Consider the following 22,021-nt stretch of genomic DNA (forward strand, 5'->3'; position numbering starts at 1 on the left):
CGACTGGGTGGTATTTATAGTGTGGGGTTCCGGGTTGCATCCTGCCTCCTTAGGAGTTCATCACTTTTCTTACTATGTACGCCGTTTCTAGGATCACATTCTTCTACATGAGTCCTGGAGCTACTTCAGCCTCTAGTTTTTCCAGATTCCTTATTATTATTATTATCATTATTATTATGGAGCATTATGGTACTATGTTCAGCTTAGGGAATGATAAAGACGATTGTATCGAAACGTTAATATGTGTCTTATTAATTATTATTCTTATTCCGAAGTCACGAAAAAATAACATTTTGGCAAATTGTATTGCTGCATTATCCTACGAGTATTGCATATCCATTTATTTATTTATCACTCGTTTCATTTTCGATCGCTCGAGACCTATATTGGGTGCGTTTCGTACACTGAAGAAGAAATAAGAGAAATTATGAAAATTGGGCCGAAATGAAGTTTCCTCATTGTTAGTTTGTTACCAGTCAGGTTTAAACGTATGCAATTGTTTCCCTGAGAGTTCGACCGAAATAACCCACTTCATTCGTGTCTCCGTCTTAATATCTGTGTAACATTTTCTAGAAATATGTCTATACGTTCCAGGCAGTTTAAATTTGTATTTAATTTTTCGTGTACGTCTGTTCTGTAGAGCTGGATTATTAGATTACTGCAACCCTTTAATAGTAATATAATTTAAAAAAAAATTGTTTATTTCCACTTTATAATATAACTAAGAACACATTGACAGTTACGCTCTTAGGATTGATTTCATTTATAATTATCGAAAACCATTATTTTAATTATTTTTTTCCTCCAACGCCTTGACGCGTCAATGACCATGGTCGCTGGGACACCGGATTACAGTATTAAATAAATTAGTCGTCTGTGCACCGTAGTAACTTAGTGAACGTTCTCATGAGAGCTATTGACCCGTAATATCGGGTCTTTCATTTTCTTAACAATTAACGCCCTTGGTTGATATATATATTATAATATATATATATATATATATATATATATATATATATATATATATATAATATAGCAGTATCTCTTGTAATTTAATCCGTCAGTCGGCCAGTCGTTTGTACCCCTTAGTAATTTTGGGAATTCTGTTTTTATGAAATTGATCAACCAATAACAGCCCTTCCTTTTTTATAACTATTAATGGCATTGGTTAATAACAAATCTATTAACAATTAATATATAATTTGCTTATTATCAGTTAGTCATATTTGTAATAACAAATCCATGAAGAGCATTAATATCTATAACTCACTGTTCATCCATCAGCTTCTCCGGTAATAATTACAGATATAATGACAAAAGTATAAAAGTAACGTAATCCATAATTAGTCATTGTCATTATGAGAAAGCGATTTCGTAAACGACTCTCTCTCTCTCTCATTCTCTCCTCTCTCTCCTCATCTCTCTCTCTCTCTCTCTCTCTCTCTCTCTCTCTTTCTCCATCGCCTGACATTTTATATGAGCGTCGGGAAACTCCCCCGATTTGCGATTGTATTACCTCTTTAGAGCGTATAAGGTTGCACTATCCCGAGTGGCTGATTGCGTTGTGTCTGTAATGATATACGCCTTATTCGTCAGTGCTTCATGCTGGATTTTTATTATGAATTTAGGGTTTGCTTGTATATATATATATATATATATATATATATATATATATATATATATATATATACCCACACACTATATTTACTGTAATAAATCAGACTCAGTGAACCACAATATATATATATATATTATATACTATATATAATATATCTATATATATATATATATATATATTATATATATATATATATATATATCTATATATATATATATATGTATGTATATATATATTTATATTATATATATATACACTATATTTACTGTAATAAATGAGAGACTCAGTGAACCACAATAGTGTTGTGTTTAATATTCCAGTTAAAATTATTCACCAAACGGACTAATCGGCTGTAATAAATAAAGTAATTATATATTCATAATGCATTCACTATTATTGATTATATACTTTGCGTGTAGCCTAGTTAATTTTTTCTACACACAAAAACATTAACTTCATATGTCATATACGTTCTTTGGTTAACAAATATGCGAACGCACACATACAACTTAGATATTGGGACCAGCCGAAGGTGGTTTTTATATATATATATATATATATATATATATATAATAATATAGTATTATTCTATTTGTGTGTGGGTGTGTATTCGTATATATGTCAATCAAAGAAATTTTATTACATATATGTATGAAGTTAGTGTTTGTGTGTAGATAGTTAACTAGGCTAAACGGTAGATATATATTCAATCATTAAAGTGACTCCATTATGAACACATAATTACTTTATTCATTACAGCCGATTTGTTCTTTTGTCTTCAATTGAAAATGTTATACACAACACAATTGTGATTCGTTCAGTTATTGAATTATTTAATTGCGCTGCATCCGTGCTCTGTGTTTGAGCGTTTGTTTGTGTGTGCGTGTGAGTTTGTTTGTGTACTCCCTGTAACAGAATTTGTTTGTGTACTCCCTGTAACAGAATTTGTTTGTGTTCTTCCTGTAACAGAATTTGTTTGTGTACTCCCTGTAACAGAATTTGTTTTTGTACTCCCTGTAACAGAATTTGTTTTTGTACTCCCTGTAACAGATTTTGTTTTTGTACTCCCTGTAACAGAATTTGTTTTTGTACTCCCTGTAACAGAATCACGTGTGCACCGCACATTAAAATACCGGGGCAAACACATACTTGTACCCTCTCACATCCATAGGAGAGGGGTCCAAGAGGGCGCTTATTGATTTATCGACTAGCTCATGTTTGTAATAAAAGAAGAAAAGTGGCATCACAACAAAAGACTGTCTACACCGGAAGTAACCTGAATAAATGTAACTGTAAAGTAATGCGTCTCCCTTCGCCCTCATGTTGTGTGGAAAATAATTGTATATCTTTAATATCTATATCTGTCCATCTATCTATCTGCATACATACATTCATACATACATACATACAACATATATATATATATATATAATACTATATATATATAGTATATGAATGTATGTAGAGAGAGAGAGAGAGAGCAATCCGTAGGGGGTTAGAATAACTGAAGCCATTACTTCCGGTTCTTTGCATCGTGCCTTGGGCCCCTAGATGCAACCCCTTTTGTTTCATTTACTGCACTTCCTTTCATATTCTCTTTCTTCCATCTTACTCTCCATCCTCTTCTAACAATTGACTCATAGTGCAACTGCAATGCAAGGTTTTCCTCCTGTTCCACCTTTCAAACCTTTTACTGTCAATTTCCGTTCCAGCGCTGAATGACCTCGTAGGTCCCAGTGCTTGGCCTTTGGCCTCAATTCTATATTCAGTTCAATTCAATCCGTGTCGTAAAATAGTTAAGAATAGAAAACCCCCATTAAAATCTGTGAGAGACATTATTGATCAGGTAACAAATAAACTTTATTTATTGAAATGGTTACTTCCAAATTCAGGATAAGGATTCTCAGTACTTATTGAAGGCTCAGGATGTTGTTCCCGAAGAAGGATATTACAGTAAGGGAATATTGATAAAATGACGGAGATCATTTGGTTATGAAGGTAATACAAATTGAGAATATTGAAAGTACCACAAGATGTGTGCATTATAAGCATAGTCCGAAGCTAATAGAGTTTGAAAGTAGGTTAAGTTAAGTATATCTTAGTTTTATCAGACCACTGAGCTGATTAACAGCTCTTCTAAGGGCCACATTGTATCGAGAAATGAATTTCTATCACCAGATATAAATTCCTACGGTAGGTAAAACGGTAGGAGTATGATAAGTGTAAAAATAGATAAAAGAATGTGTATAAAGAATTATGAAAATAATATTTGAATGATGATGATGTATTTTATGCAAAGTGGCAAAATATAAGTCGCTTGAGTATTTGTTGGTCATATTTGTTACTGGTAAATTATCGTGCTTTTTATATCGATGCACAGTGACCTTTAACATTCTGTCCCTCCTCCCACAGCTCTACCCTACCCTCTCCCCCCCCCCCCCACCCCCACAAAAAAAAAAAAAAAAAAAAAAAAAAAAAAAAAAAGTGAACGAGATGTAATGATGAAAAAAAATCGGGTGAATGTAGGTTACATTAATGTTAGTCTTTTGAATATTTAGTTTTTACTACCCTGTTGAATTGTAAGTTTCAGATCCCTTATTTTTTAGCGATGTGCAGTAACTTTGAATCAAAATAAAAAAAGACAAAAAAACGAAAAACAACTTTTACAAAAGGCATTTTCACACCAGTAGTCAGACCCAGAGGTCCTTTGAAATCTGGTGTTTGAATAGATAACATAAACGAATATAACTTCATTTGGTTGGAAATCTAAGGCTCAGGTGTTTCCGTAATTAACCTGTGTCAAGGGGATGGGGGGGAGGGGGAGAAGAGGGGAAAATCGATACCTCTTTTCCACCCCAACTACGTCATCGCTCCCCTGACGTCACCAGCGCTCGTGTTTCCACGTTTCAGATCCTCTTGTAAGTTCCTTTTAAGCGGTGACGTCACCGTCACCGTTTCCAGCCTTGGAATTGGTTTAGCAGCGACTTTGATGAAGTCATTGTCGGCAGCCTTTTGTGTTTCCCCTTTCTGGGTATTCGGTGACCTCGCGGACATCGGTAAACATTGTATTTTGAGCATTTACGACAATAACACGTTTCTATCTATAAATGCGACAGTGAACAAGAGGCTAAGTGCGCTTAGCGTTTCGTATTTGTCATTACCTGGAAGCTGTCGAATCTGCCCACGCATTTTTTTTAACGGAAATATTCATTCATTGAGCCTAGATGAATGACGTCCGTTCGATTCATCTGTGAGTTCATAGGTTGCGATGCTTGTGACACAGTTTGGTGTCATTTTTCAAGTTAAGTTTAGGTCTTTCATTATTATGGTTAAATTTAACTACTCTGCGTTTACTGGCCAGGCTAACTTTCATTTCATGGAATTCAACTTAGCCCTGTGGGAGTTGCACCCAATGACCGGGCAACTGCCTGTAGGGTACATTTCCTGGCCCACTGTAAGCGTAAAGGCACGGTCGTTCATTCTTAGATGCGATGCATTTTTTGCTTTAATTTTTCTTAAACCTCTTTTTTTTTTTTTTTTTTTTTTTTTTTTGTTTTTTTTTTTTTTTTTTGGGGGTGGCTGTTTCGATCTATGGAGTTCACCTCTTGCAGTTTTTATTTGTAGCAATCAACTATTTTGAATTGTTCTAACTTAGTTTTTGTATTAAATGACCCCTTAACTTATGTCCAGTATGGCTTAAAGGTATATACCAACCCTTAATATTGCACCTATGGTAATGATAGCCATAATGGAACTATTTCAAAAGAAACTGTATTTTACTCGTTTTGAAATGTGTCTCAGAAACTGGAAAATGGTCGTGAATATATAAATGAATATTATATAATGAAATGCACACGAGTATTCGTCGTGTCGTGTATTTATAAATTTTTTTCATCTATATGAGCAGGAGTCCCCCACCCCATCCTACCCCAGGCACAAATTACCCTCCCCCCTTCCCCCATACACATGAACATACGCAGATGACTTGCTAAGTAGTCGGCTCTGTACCAGCAGGTGTGCGTACATACGAGAGGGTGGTATATGGATCCAACGCTTATTCTCGATATGAATGATGAATGATTGTTAGTTCTCTGGCATCTATTCTCGATATTATTGATCCATTGACTTACCTGTCAGATGAGAGGTAGGTTTAGTAGATAGTACTATATGTATTAGGGACAAAACGCTGTTTTGACTTTGAGCTTTAAACCATGGAAGCTATTTGAGTATGACCTGTATATTCCAGGCTTGAATAAAGTTAAGAATTATTGTTGGGAATATACTTGATATGCTTGTCCAAAATTAACAATCATCATTAAAAAAGTCGGAGGCTCTCAAAACTGGTAAAACTGTGGTTTACGAAAGTAAAGATAGTTTAATATATCTAGAATAAATTGAAAAAAGTATATGAATACGAGAGAAACGTAAGAGAAGACATTAAAACAGTAAGAACGTTATAAATGAGCGATATTGAGAAGAAAGATAGCAATGTAAATTTTATAACGCCCTCACGAGTGCTAAGCAGCTCATTTTCTATTTCCTCAGATTTTTCCTCTTACCTTTATGTTAACAGTAAATAGAAAACAGATAAAGTGATGGTTTACAACTTGACGAGATCTAACTTCATCATTTTTTTTATTTCTAGCCTATAACACAAGGGCAGTAATAATTTTAAAAAATGTAAAGTTATGTACAAATATATTTTTTTAATATCAAACCAGTAACATTGTCAGTAATGCTTTGAAATTCACAATTTTGTGAAAAGCAGTTTGTGTAATAAAATTCCACAATTATAAATATTAAGCTATATTACTATTTAAAATACAAAAGCTTGTAAATTTTACATAGTAACATACTTTACTATGTGATTTTGGATTTTTTTATGAAACAGGGGCAGTAATAGTTTGAAAAACTAAAAAATTTAGTTTATTTAATATGTTTAAAATTAACAAACAGGACAAAAGCTGATCAAGAAAAAGTAAAGAGTAAGGTTACTTGTGAATTTACGGTAGCTAGAATTAACGGCAATGGAAACAAGTAAAATATGCTCCGAAGTTTCTTCGGCGCAGTTGAGTTTTCTGTAGAGCATGTGAAACTCTCACCCACAACCTAACTGTGGCCTGTGTTGTTGGCACCCATAGCGGTGCCAGACGCACGATCATGGGTAACTTTAACCTTAAATAAAAGGGAAACTACTGAGGCTAGGGGTTTGCAATTTGGTATGTTTGATGATTGAAGGGTAGGTGATCAACATACCAATTTGCAGCCCTCTATCCTCAGTAGTTTGTAAGATCTTAGGGCGGATGAACAGTCAAAAAGCAACCCCAATAGTTTTCTTTTACAGAAAATTAAAAAATTGGAAACGTGAACATGAACATTTACAGTACTTAGAATTAACAACAGTGAAAAATAAAACGGTCTGAAGAATAAAAAAAAAAAAAAAACGGTTCATGGCAACAAAGTACTTCAGCATTCACTTCTCCTCCTCCTCCTCCTCCTCCTCCTCATCGTAGAAAACAAACGAGACGAGCCTTACGTTTTCGTTTTTGAGACCCTCGAACCCATATCACCTCTCTCTAATAATTGAGAGACCGTTCGTAATTCTAGTGACGGATGATTATAGGCCACGACCAGAAAACTATTCTTCTCCTCTTGACACGAATGCACTCTCTCCTCTCGCTACTCTCTCTCTCTCTCTCTCTCTCTCTCTCTCTCTCTCTCTGTACATGAAAGGTATTGGAATGCTTTATGGTATTTACTTTTTAAATAGTTGTTTATTTTGTTAATATGTATATTAATTTTTTAAATAATTATTTACTTTTTCAGTATTATATTTAGTGTTTAAATAATAATATACTATATTTTATATTTGTTATGTTTAGTTTTGAAATAGTAATTTACTTTTTAAATAAATGTATATATATATATATATTTATCTATATTGTCTATCTATATATGTATATATATATATGTATATATATATATATATATATATATATATATATAATAATAAATTTAAAAAATAGCAATTTACCTTACAATATTTATGCTATTTAGTTTTTAATATGAATTTAATTTTTTATATTTATCATATTTAGTGTTGAAATAGTAATTTACTTGTTTAATATTCATGATATTTAAATATTTATGATATTTGCGTTTTAAACAGTAACGTACGTTGTATATATTTTTTATATTTAATAGTAATTCATCCATTAGTATTGTGCTTAATAGCCCAACGGTTCCAGTGCCATTTCATGAGACCAAACATTCGTAAATGAAATAAAATTCTCTCTCTCTCTCTCTCTCTTCTCTCCTCTCTCTCTCTCTCCTCTCTCTCTCGTCTCTCTCTCTCTCTCTCTCTCTCTCTTCTCCTTCTCCAACGGGACTGTTTGTTTAATTGTTGTAGGGCGAATGGGTTATTGATGTTGGGATATTTTATGCTGATGCGTTTGGTTTGTTGGCATTTTTTAAAGGTCTGATGAACGTTACTGAACTTGGTGTTCATTAGAGCTGAAGATGATTTGTCTGTTTATGTATGTGTGGTATTTGTGTGTACTTAGTGTACTTAAGTATGTAATATATAGTATATGTGTATATACCTCTATATATATACATATACTTTATATATATATATATATATATATATATATATATATATATATATATATATAATATATATATATATATATCTATATTTGCACTCGTATATATATTTTTGTGTTTGTATGTAAATAATATGAATTTTTGCCGGACATAAATTATAAAGATTTATGAAATATTGCGTATGGTCATATGGATCATATATATATTGTCCATTGTGCCCAGTGCTCTGCTCAAGTCCTATAATTTATGATCGATCCACTCACTGATAGCCTTTTGTTGATAAATGTATAGTTGCAGCTTTATAATGATATCCCATCTGTCATTTTCTAGGTCACGAAGGATGAAGTAAAGGATAATACAGCACGAACATTGATACCGTGAAGGTGAGTGTTCCTGAACTCTCTGGTAATACGGGTCTTTTTTACCTTTATTTTTTGTCAGTAGTTTAACACTTTTTTTTTTATGAATGTCATTGTCTGAAGTAATGATTTTTTTTAGTTCATTTTTTTTAGTTCGTTAAGTTAAAAATCGGGTAAATGACCCGAAAATAAAAACTTCGTGTGATAAGGTCTTGTTTTACATTTATTCGGTAGGAGTTGTTTAACCAACTTTTATTCATTATTTCCATTGCCAGAAGTTATATTTATTGAATTCGCAGAATGAAAACGGGTAAATAGCGCGAAAATGAAAATGTCAGGACAATAGGGCTTTTATGTGTTTTCAGTTGTTTGGCCGACTTTTTTATTTATTAATTCCATTGCCACAAGTTAAATACTTTTGAATTTGCTAAATTACAACATTGGTAAATAACGCCAAAATATAAACTTCATGGTAATACGGGTCTTTTTCACTTTCTTGCATTATCTCAGTTCTTTGACAGATTTTTATTTATTTATTTATTAGTTTCGTTGTCACAAGTTAATTTATTTTTATTTTGTGAAATTAAAACTCTGCTAAATAACGCCAAAATAAACACCGTGAAAATGACCCCGAGATTATTAGATAGCTCTTAATATAGGCCATTGGTTGTTGCTTCTCATCCGTCGAATATGCAACACAATGCAATCAAGCAATCTCTCTCTCTCTCTCTCTCTCTCTCTCTCTCTCTCTCGTTTTTTTTCCTTGTGATAGAATTAACTCCTGACTCTTCGGTAAAAGGATTACCGAGAGCTGACCTGGTTTGAGCTACGTCCTTGAACCTTTCAAAATGTATTATCGAGAGATCGCAGCTCGGGAGTCAGAATTGGGAGAATATTTATATATTTTATTTTTTATTCTGTTCTTTGTAACAAGGACATAATATTTTTTTTCTATTTCAGTTCACGCTTTGTCGGTGAATTAACATTTTCATTTTGAAAGGCGTTTTTGATGTATTTCGTCCTTTTTCATTTTCGACCTCGTGTGAAAATTTACATTTTGATGTTGGATAATATTCTTCTTGACTTTGATGTAGTTTTGAAATGTGCCGGTTTTTGGTATTGGGTTACCGTGAAATTTATGACATTTATGCTTATCAATTTTTTTATTCTTATAAAAGGAATATAGTTTTTTTTTATCTCCATCACAAAAGATTTTATTTCTTTCATGCTGAAAAGAACGAGCGTTTGTGATGGGAATAAAAGTAAATTTGTGTAATTTTTTTATTAATTTTTATTTTCTCTTATTGCATCGTGTAAGTTATGGTAGTTTTAACTATATTTGTTTCATTGGATCCTTCGTCTCCATTATATATTATATTTCTTGGGAAAAGGTATGGGGCAGACTATCGAAAAATACATAAAATAATGTAATAAAATTATCTACTTTATTAACATAGTAGTTACAAAGCAGTTGTTTCTGATATTAATGCGTTCTCTACTCTAGTATTATTATTATTATTATTATTATTATTATTCATTAATTTTTTATTTATTTTTTTTTTTTTTAGTTTATCAACAGTCCTCCAATTCGACTGGATGGTTTTTATAGTGTGGGGTTCCGGTTGCATCCTGCCTCCTTAGGAGTCCATCACTCTTCTTACTATGTGCGCCGTTTCTAGGATCACACTCTTCTGCCTGAGTCCTGGACTTAGACTTCGGCCTCTATGTTTTTCCAGATTCCTTTTCAGGGATCTTGGATCGTGCCTATTATATTATTATTATTATTATTATTATTGTTATTATTATTATTATTATTATTATTATTATGCAGCTACAACAATTATTTCGTTTACATCATTTTTATTATTGTTTTTACTTTGATAATTATTTTTTTTTTTCTTTCTTCTTTGCTCTATCACAGTCCTCCAATTCGACTGGGTGGTATTTATAGTGTGGGGTTCCGGGTTGCATCCTGCCTCCTTAGGAGTCCATCACTTTTCTTACTATGTGTGCCGTTTCTAGGATCACACTCTTCTGCATGAGTCCTGGAGCTACTTCAGCCTCTAGTTTTTCTAGATTCCTTTTCAGGGATCTTGGGATCGTGCCTAGTGCTCCTATTATTATTATTATTATTACTACTACTACTACTACTACTACTGAAAGTAGTGATATCAGTATTTTTCCTGTGTTTAAGATAAGGTTAAACACCCAGATATTTTCAAATGCTGGGCAGAAATTCCTGGGTCACTTAGGCGTTGATGTTCCAAAATGCAAATTTGATACCATAAGCTCAAGATACACCTTGAAATTGTTGTAGTAATATTTATTTATTTATTATGATGTGTTAATTTTTTAAAACGTCTTACTGATTATTATTTTTTGCAGTGTTAGTATGATTTGATGATATTTTCTTTACGAAAAATCGCTGTGTATATACATATGTATGTATGTATGGGTGTGCAATGTGCATATTTATTTTAAAACACATTTGTTTTATTCCTCCACTTTGATTTTTTTTACCAGTCGGATTAATATTTTATCACACATATGTATATACATTATTATTACTTTCCATATTACATACACATTTCAATATTTAAACAATTTAACAAGTTGCCGTTCGAGTCAGTTTCCCCTGCATTATATCATCTTATTCTGATATTTAAACAATTTTACAAATTACCATTTGAGTCAGTTTCCCCTGCATTGCGTACATTTTTTTTTAATCTGAGTTAATCTTGTGTGGCAGTTCAGATATTCTCTTGAGATTTGATTGTTTTTAATGTACAACCCTTGCTATTCATAATTGAATTCATGCTTAATCCTTTTCATAACCAAAAAATGCTAATTAACTCTTTTTATGTTGTAATGATTTTCGTTACTGAAACTGTGCACGAATCGGTTCTAAGATTCTTTAGTGTGTAAACCAGCCATTAATTGAAGACTCTCGCTTGGCAAATAAATGTGTTTTGGCAAATTTTATGAAAATAGAGGAGTACTGTGTATAATATTCAGAATAATAACGGGAATAATACACCTCCTGGTTTTGTTGACTCTTCTTTATGAAAGACAGTTGGACAGAAAAATCATTTTTGCCGTCGCCGTCAAGAACTTAATGTTGTGGTCGATGCCACTGTCAATAATAATAATAATAATAATAATAATAATAATAATAATAATTAATAATGATAAAACTCAGTTCATTAGGGGCTTTTTGTAGCTGTCTTCACATTACTTCATAAACAATTTGTACTTGACTTCTGCCATTTTTTTTCTTAAATGTTCCCGTCATTTTCATATAAATTTCCTGTTATTGTGTACTTTTACCCATTGTCTTATATCTTTATGAAGTTTGTGTTTTTGTTGTAATTTTCCATTATTATTTTGCTGGCTTTTGTCTGGGATGTTAATGAGTTCTTTCTCTTTCAATGAAATTTCTTTTAGGTTTTGTTGTTTCATTGTTTTAATGTTTTTCTCTCTCTTTTTTTTTTTAGATCTCTTGCAATGCGTTTGGTTGAGGTGAAACCTCTTGATAATCTTTTTTTCATCGGTTATTTAAAGTCTCTTCTTCGGGGGAGAGGGGGGAAGATGGCTCCCATGGAAGGATATAACCATGATCATTGCCGCATTCGTACATAAACTTAATATACTTACACAAATGGCTCATCAGCAGCTTGTCGAAACCGTGACCCACTCGCGCTCTCCTCCTAATAATCATTGCATCATCCGTTCTTAAACTGATGAATCGTGGAGGAACCCCTGCTCAGAAAACTTCCACAATATTATGCTTCATATACTTACACAAAGGCTCATCAGCATCTTGTCGGAACCGTGACCCACTCGCGCTCTCCTCCTGGATGGTTAGGCCCCCTTCTCCAAGACATCTTTCTTTCCATCTATCCGTCTGTAATGTTACATATTCCTTTGATTGGCAGCTTACTTTCTATATTTTTCTTATACTTTCTATATTTTTCTTATCTATTCTGTTGTATAGATTGAGTTTTGGCATAATTTTATTTTCTTGTGAAAATTAAATTCTTGGAACCTTATCGTTTATAGTCTGTTTTTAAATATATTTTTAACATTATTTTCAATTTATTTCCATTTTTAACCAGCCTCCTTCATGTTTTAATTTTTATTTTTCAGGATACATTATTCCAATTAGCATAAATTTCGCTAAATTTCAGACCTATTACAGGATCATTATCCGGTTTTGATATCCGTTAATTACTCCATGTGTTATTAACTCTTCATTGTTGTTCATTTATTGCAGTTTATTATTCGTTTTCCTGTTTCCGTTGTAAGAAAACTTCTTTTTTTTTATCTTTTTCCTTTTTTTACATTCCCGAAGCTTTTCCTCCATCAAATCTTGCTCTAAATGGATAATTTATTACTGATTTTTTTTCAATTTTGAATAATGTTTCTGGTATTTAATTTTACAATTACGCCATTTTCTGATACATTTTCAGACCATCCATGTTATATGATACTTGTAATCTGACGCATTTGTAATTAATACTCATCCCTTTGGATTTGATGGGTGACCTAACTATTAATTACTGTTTTCGTTATAATGTTTCCTTGTTTAAAATGGTTTACTGTAAGCGATAAATCTGAACTTGTAACTCTTCTGTAAGTTTTTCTTTTGTATCCTGTCTTAATATATAGCATCATTACCCTTTCAGTATCTTATTCAGATATTTTAAGTGCGACGATCGAGGTTTAGAGGGCTTATATTGTTGCAGTCTGTTGGTGTCAGTACTGTTATCAGCCACATGACAGCCAGACTCTAATATTTGTTTTTTTGAGCCTCTGTTCACCGATCTCAGTCTCTGGAACGAATTGTGTGTTGGCAATAAAGGAAACCTCGTACTTTCTGGAACTTTACTGTTTATTTACTGTCACAAGCTACATTTTAGTTTTCCTCATCATCATCTATACGTCATTCTAGTCTCGCGGAGATTCCAAGGTCCTGGTGGTTGAGGAATCCTGGAGCCTAGTGGCAGAGGAAGCCTATTTGTATTTGACAAACTCATTTAACAATGTTTTGTTGTCCATATTAACATCATCGTGACAGATTTTTGCCATATTTATCTGAATTTCATCTCACTGTTATTCAAGAAAGACCAGCAGTCAGTTACCCTTTCATATCAGGATATGGTACCATAGTACAGATTTCATCAATAAATAATATACTTTGAGCACCAGCGACTGTAATTACCAGGCAAGTTGTGCACATCAAACCAGTCAGCGGGCAATATTGCCTTGTAGCTCCCAAGTAATGCGGCAAGATCATTAAAGCTGCTGGGTTATTGGAGACCGTTCTTTGGTAACGTATAGTATTTTGGGGGGAGAAATGAGATCCGTGCTGTGGTCATTGATAACGTTTGCTGCTGACAATTACGCACGTAATGCCGTATTGATTACGGGACGCGTATCGCTGTGCCAGTTTTACAGCCGGCGGTTTCATGTGAATGACGCTACGGCCGACGGCTTTATGGGTAATTGGTTCCCATTTGTATGCAAATTGGGATCGAAAGCAATTAGGTTATATGGTGCTGCCTGTTATTTAATCATATATCGTTTATTATGGGAGCTTTTAAATTTGTCGTCAGAATCTCTTACTGTCGAATGGCAGTAACTCATTGTCTCTACCGCAGTTGGTTCGAAATTGAGCAGCGTTGGACCTGGTTAGTACTTGGTTAGGTGACCATTGAGAGCATCTGTGGGGATGGTAATTTCGTCCCAGAAGATGCTATAAACATTCTGTAATCACCCCCCAATGGAAAAGGGCATCTAAACTAATTAACATATAAAGATAAGATCATTTTTTTATATATGTTAGCATTATGTTTATAATATTAAGAATGATTTCATTAGCTTCTCCAGTGCACTTCATTCTGTTGTAATATTCCTGAACTCACTCTCAGGTCATTTTCCTAGGCTTAAGTATCTATTGTAACATCCATTTGTTACTATGGTTTCCTCTGACCTGTTTTTTTTTTTTTTTTCTTATTTTTACCTTAAGCACCTTGTTTGAGCAGCTTGATATTGATATAGTACTTTGTAATAGACACAAAATAGAAAGGAATAGAATGATAATGAAAAACCATTGTTTTCAGTTAAACATTTCTTTATTTACATATTTACAAGTATATCTCAATTATAATCTTAGATCTACATTAAAGCTTTGCGATACTGGTGAAAATCATAAGAGTAGCAATCTCTCTCTCTCTCTCTCTCTCTCTCTCTCTCTCTCTCTCTCTCTCTCTCTCTCTCTCTCTCTCTCTCCATTCTAACATTCAGCAAATTGCTTACATTCACTTTGAAACGCACAAGCAGGTTTTTCTCACTCAATATGAATAGACAGTTTTTTCTTTTACAGGAGAGATACGGTCGGAACGAAGCACTATTGTTTTTTGAGTATTTTTTATTTTCACTCCTGCAGTCAGTAGCTGTTGGATTCATTCATTGCTTCGGGAATATATAGGTGTAAGTAAGACTGTTCAAATAGGAGATTTTGTTTATGTACGTACGTACTTTTGTTCCCAGTTTGATGGTTGGTTAACAACAGCAGTCATTAGGAGTTTGTTCCCGTGCGAACTTGTGAATGGTTATTATCTTTCACGGTTGAATTATAATGAAAGCAAAATCTGAAACTGTCAAGTCTCTTCGCCTGTGAATACTGGAATTATTCAAATTTTAATAGAAAAGAAAACCAAGCATTTTCAATATGAGTCTGTTCAAATATTAACAGCCATTCCAATTTTAATCAGATGAAAACAAGACCTGCGCGAATGAGTCGTTTATCGAGTTCTTCCGTCTGCAGTTTAATAATAATAATAATAATAATAATAATAATAATAATAATAATAATAATAATAATAATAAATACGCCCCGCAATGGGTTACGCCATTTCGACTTTTCATTTCCCCTTGAGCCATAATAAGCGAGAAGTGCGCCGTGCTTGATAAATGTATCCCGGGAAAATTCTTAACGACGGCTGCTTATGATTATTGTTGACGGGAATGAGGTTGCAGATTGCCATGAGTTGGAATTGGAAGTGGAAGTGGGAATTTGGAAAGTGCGGTGGAATTGGAAATTAAAATTAAAGTTGGAAAGGGATATAATTAGTAATTAAAATGCAAGTTGGAGGTGAGATGGAATTGGAAATTAAGTAGGAATTGGAAATTGAGATAGAATAGGAGATTGACGTGGAGTTGGAAGTTCAAATGGAATAGAAGATTAAGTTGGGAATTGGAAATTGAGATAGAATTGGACATTTTGCGATAGACATGAATATTGAGACAAGGAATTTGAAGTTTGGTGATTGAAAATTACTGGAACTTTGTTTACGGAAGTGGAAAATTTCATTTTGGAATTGAAGTTTTCAGAGATTAAATAAGTAAAATGAGATATGGAAATAAAAATTGTGTGATGATATCAGAAATTCTGGACTACTAAAGCAAGAGAGAGGATGTTGGCAATTCAGCAATGGAATTGTAAAATGAGGACTTAAGCTTTGAAGAGGCGAAATTGTAAATAGGGAGACAGAAGTACAAATTGAACAGTAGACACTAAAATAATCTGAAGAGAGGAATTTAAATCCAGTGAATAGAATCTCAGAAAATAGATGAAATTGAGGCTCAAGAGACTTATGTGAACATTGGAAAAATGTAATTGACCGGATATTGAATTTTTTAGTACTTGATTGGCAGCCGTTGATGAGATGATATTCACATTCACTTCATTCACGTGAAAGGAAAAATAAACATTATAACAAGTGAAGGCAGAATATACATAGTACTGGAATCATAATGCGTCCATAAATAATAAACTGGACCAAGGTGACCCTGAAATCTATATATATATATATATATATATATATAATATATATATATATATTATATGACATTCAAATTGACATCAATGTAAAAAAAAAAAAAAGTATGTACAGAGTACATAAAGATTTCGACTTCTCGAAAAAAAAGTCCACTGAAGAATCATACATTACACATGAAGACAAATACATTCATAATTACCTGGTTTTTACATGACATGAACGATAGAATCGTACAAATTCTTACAAAATATGGAATGTTACAGAAGTGTGTCGGGGCTTCCAACGAGCCTCGTTTAAATACTAGCAACAACATTATTAATATCATGATATGTTGAACAAAAGTGAATGATGAATTAGTGAAGTTGATATATTTATATATATGATCTATGGTTACCTATTTAACCTCAACGATCACTGGGACTATTACACTTAATACTCTTATGGTGATTCTGTGCTTAATTTACAAGTGTGAGATTAAATGACCCATTTATATATAGTAATATGTATATATATATCTATATATATATATATATATATATATATATTAATATATATATATATATATTATATGAACATTGGTAAAAGCTTAATTGACAAACCACAGGCTTTCTAGTTGGACAAACTTTGGCATGTTATGAGTCTTACAAATAACAAATACATATAATTACATAGTGAGGCACATAAGTAATAAACACATTTCACAACATAAAAAGATATATGTACATCCGTATGCTGAGATAGACGAGATTTGTGAATTGGTAAAATAACGGTTTTTTCTTTCATTGAATTCCGTCATTGATAATATCACATTTTAGCACAATGATATCGTAATATATCTAAAGCTGTATCAACCTCCTGTTATTTCAGTAGACTCCTGAAATTGCTGCCAGCATCAGGCATCAATTTTATATTTTGTTTGTGCTTTAAGTATTTACAGGTATAAATTTTCCCACATACATTTCCATACATATAAATTAACAATGCTGCTATTATGCATGACAGGAGCTGATATGGTCTATTTCTCGTCGTTGAAGAGAGGCTCTTACTGTGTTGTTACTCATGTCAATTACAGTGCTACCGTATCTACTATTTTTTCCAATGATCTTGATATTTTTCATAGTTTTCCATCTCAGTGATACTTTTCATCATTTTTATATATTACCCTTCTATCAGAAACGATGCCAAAGTTTGCCACATAACAAAATATTTGCACCCGACATCACCCAACTCTGAATGGATACATAACTGTATTTCATATTTATAGCATGGAGATATATACAGGACTTACAACTAGAGTGACGTCACAGAATGATTCATAACACAACTTCTCCACGCACTAAAGCCAAACTTGTCTGTGTAGAGCACAGTTGTGAATTGATCTAGAAACCAGTTTCGGGAGATATGTATTGAAGTCTATACGACAGGGTTCTATCTACAAACCTCTTTCCTATAAAACACGCACACACACACACAATATAATTGTAATAAAATACACTAGGAAATGAGCATAATGTTTTCTTTGCATGTATAAACATATGTATACTAGTATGTAATGTACAAAACACAAACCATTAAAAATTAAAATGGTACAAAATCACTATCCTAAATATGAGGAGCTAACATCTAACAACACTTCAAAAGCTGATGATGAAAAATATTCGCAAAAATAAAATATTTGGTGAAAGCTGTGAACAAGGCCGGCACAGGCGGCTCCACGAACAGTATTATGGAAATAGGACTATGACTAACACACTTGTGAACATATGTCCATGTATTGAGTGTGTTTGTTTGTGTGTGTGTCTGAGTATTTTAAATGTGAACAGGCTGTGTATATATTCATGTGTAGAGACACGGAAAGACAGATGTCAGTTAGGTACTTGTTTTGTGTGTGTTCGTGTATTTGTGCGTGTGAATCTGCATATACACACAGGTTGTGTGTATGTGTATGTATAAAACCGACAGAAGCGAGTTAAAATCGTATGTATATATAACTAAAACGGAAGACATACATGGAAGCAAACTGATAGAAGTATGACAAGTCGATCATAAATATTATAAGATTGATTGAGTGATATCATAAAAGCAATGTTATCGAGAAGATAAGAGAGGAGGCCTCTGGTGAGCACAACTAAAACAGAAGTCATATATATTAAGAGAAAATGATGCATCGCTCAATCAATGGGGCGAAAGCGTTTATGTAATGAATATGGACGCGTCCCTCCAGTAATATCGGGAATAGTACGTGTGACGTTTTAAGTGAATTAGGAAATTTGATGTTTTGTGAAGCCGTCATTTGGAGATGACAGTCAGACATTTTGAAGGCACTATAAAGCTCGAAATAATCTAGGAAGTGCAGTGAGTATTGACTGTATTTATGACACGCCAAAAAATTATTGTTTTGATGCTTCAAGTTACATCCACGCTGCGTTTAATTTTTAATTTATATTTTTATTTACTACACAACATATATCATCACATTCTTTTAAATCTCGATTTTCGCTTATAATTTTTCATTTTTATTATTTTATATATTGACATTTTACACGCCATCAGTCACCATTTTTGGTTTTCCTCCTTGTTTTCGCTGCCCTTCCTGTTCTGTCCGGAACTCTCCGAGTAGCTATCTAGCGGTGTCATGCGGTTAACTCATGGTGAACAAATTGCTTTGGGAATTCACGAAAACTCCGAATTTCAAAAACCAAAGAAAGGAAGAGAAAAAAAGGGAAGGTGATTTTTACGTCCTGCACGCGCTTTTGTTTGTTATTTTTTATGTTTCCTCTCGGTTTTAGTCTTTTGTAAATGTTTCGGTTGTGGAAATTCACATTTGTTTTATTATCTTTTGATTGCAGTCATTTACAAATTTTTTTACTTGTAGAATTTCATATTGCTTTTGACTTCCTTCGATTTTCGTGCTTTCTAAATGTATCATGTCTTATATTTTAGGAAACCCTTTTCTTTCATGCAGTAAATCGATAGTGTTTTGCCTCGTTAAAAGTCTTCACCTTAGAGATATTTCCGTTGAATGAGTTCAGAATATCCGAAAATCATAACTACCTGACTGACTGACTAGCAACTGTTCAAACATCCAGACGAAAGCGAGAGCCACTGGACTCTGGAAAAAACGCCTCGCCTGAATGACAGAAACAGAAAGCATAAAACGCACTTTTCCGGAAAAGTGCTACATACCTCGCGCGAAGCGATACGAAACTCGCAGCAATGACGGGGAAAGATGATAGAGAAAATAATGATGGCTACAAAAAAAGAAGACGCGAGTTGGGAGGGAGAACCAGTGAGGAAAGGGCGCATAAAAAGAGAGGAAAGAACTCTAGAGTTTCGAGGAATTGCAAACAGCACGCGAGAGACCCCTGTCTTGATAACAGTGGTGCTATGCAATCCAAAGAGAGGGTTTTCCATGCTGTTATTTGTCCAGCTCCGGTGAGCCCAAGGGAAAACGCCAAGTGAGAGTGAGGGGGGGAGGGGTTGAGAGGGGGGGGTAGGGGATCTTGAATACTCTCAGGGCTGACGTTCAGCTTTATTCCGGTTCAGATGAAGACATTTCAGATCATTCAGCTACAGCTTCAGATGTTAATCGTAAATATAAAGTCCAGAAAAAAAAAAGAGACGATTAGCACCAAGACCCCCGTAGGGGGATAGTTGCCATCAGTGGAGCTCATTTGGTGCATTGTAGCCATTATTTAAGGTTCTTTGCAGCGTCCCTTCGGCCCCTAGCTGCAACTACTTTCATTCCTTTTACTGTACCTCCGTTCATTTCTCTTTCTTCCATCTTACTGTCCACCCGCTCCTAAAAAGTGTTTCATAGTGCAACTACGAGGTTTTCCTCCTGTTACACTTTTCAAACCTTTTATTGTCGATTTTCTCTTCAGCGCTGAATGGCCTTAGTTGCCTCAGTGCTTGGCATAATTCCAAAAAATCGATGTAAATCAAATCAAATCAAGACTAGCACCAGCGTAGATGATCACAAACCAATTCAGCTTCAAACAGGTGCTCTTCTCTAAGCGTGATACTCAGTAATTCAGTACTGAAGTACTTAACCGTCTCTGAAACAAATAAATGGAGCAAGTAGGTCATCACAGAGTGGCTGCTCAACAAAATGAAATCGTAAAACATCGAGTAAGATTGAATTGTAAAAACTCCCTGACGATGATATGAAAGAGGACCGGCAGGGAAGTGTTGCAGAGCCATTATGAATGCAAGATCGGGCCTCAGGGCATATACACAAACAAAAGATTCTGATGAAATGCGTTGTGTAAAGAGGAAGAAAAATACTTGACGCCAACGAAGCGCAACTAAACGCCTTTCTTTGAGAGAGAGAGAGAGAGAGAGAGAGAGAGAGAGAGAGAGAGAGAGAGAGAGAGAGAGAGAGAGAGAGTGTTTCATCATTACATAGTTCTGGAAGATATCACACCTCACAGTACTAAAATATATGTGTTGAAGCTTAGATATATATAGATATTTAATATAATTATATATATAATATATATATATATATTATATCAATTTATCTATATTTATATATATATATATTATATATATATATTAATATATATATATATATATATATATATATATATATATATATATATATAGTGTCGTCATTACATAGTTCTGGAGGACATCACACTCTTACAGTTCTAGTACAATATGTGTGAAGTTTAGAGAGAGAGAGAGAAAGTGGGAGGAAATCATACTTATGACATTACAGATCAAGATGTCTCACACCCCCTACGCTCCTACAATATATAAGAAAAAAAAATATACTGATAACTTATACAATCTGTGTGTGTGTGTGTGTGTGTGTGTGTAATTCACACCTATCAACATGATCTTGGGCCTCCCTCTCCGAGGCAGCGAGGCGAAATGACATACAATACCTTATTCCTTTTTGCGCTTCTGGTTATAAAACTCGTGACACGACGAGAGTCGCCCCGTGAATTGTCAGGAGGATGTGTCACATAGAGCGCTGTGGAATGTCACTCCTCCTCCGTCGCTTTCCCCCAAATTTGAATGGGTTGCTTTGTGCTTTCCTTCGCTTCTGTTGACAAGCTTTTTTTTTTCGTATAGGTGTTGGAAATTTCTGATTACAATGAAGGAAAATGGTGGAATGTTCTCTTGAAATTGTGTTTATGTGAAGGTGAAGTGTATATATATATATATATTATATATATATATATATATATATATATATATATATATATATGAGAGTAATTATCACATCATCGTGATTCTTATAAATTATTCGAGCTACAAATGTCCTTTAATATATTAAAGTAGCTCGAATAATATATATATATATATATATATAGATATATATATATATATATCTATAGATATATATATATATATCTATATAGTATATATATATATATTATATATATATATATATATATATATATATATCTATCTATATATATATATAATATATATATAGGTATATATATATATATATTATATATATGGTTTATAAATAACGGTTTTACTTGTCCGTTTATTTAATGTATTGTTGTCTTTGGTAAACATAAATTTTGTCCGGTAGAGAATAAATATGCGAAACAGCACAAAAACAATAAATAGTG

The 22,021-nt window shown here is 33.4% G+C and overlaps 1 long non-coding RNA gene across 1 annotated transcript in view; it reads left to right on the forward strand.

Moving 5' to 3' along the window:
- Positions 1-22,021, forward strand: part of LOC135212814 (uncharacterized) — a 508,471-nt gene that overhangs the window by 247,839 nt on the left and 238,611 nt on the right. Inside the window, exon 3 of the long non-coding RNA XR_010313994.1 lies at positions 8,555-8,607. This is a non-coding gene — a long non-coding RNA (uncharacterized LOC135212814). The remainder of the gene's footprint in view (positions 1-8,554; positions 8,608-22,021) is intronic.

The sequence above is a fragment of the Macrobrachium nipponense genome, chromosome 19 (genome assembly GCF_015104395.2).
Source record: "Macrobrachium nipponense isolate FS-2020 chromosome 19, ASM1510439v2, whole genome shotgun sequence".
NCBI lineage: Eukaryota > Metazoa > Arthropoda > Malacostraca > Decapoda > Palaemonidae > Macrobrachium > Macrobrachium nipponense.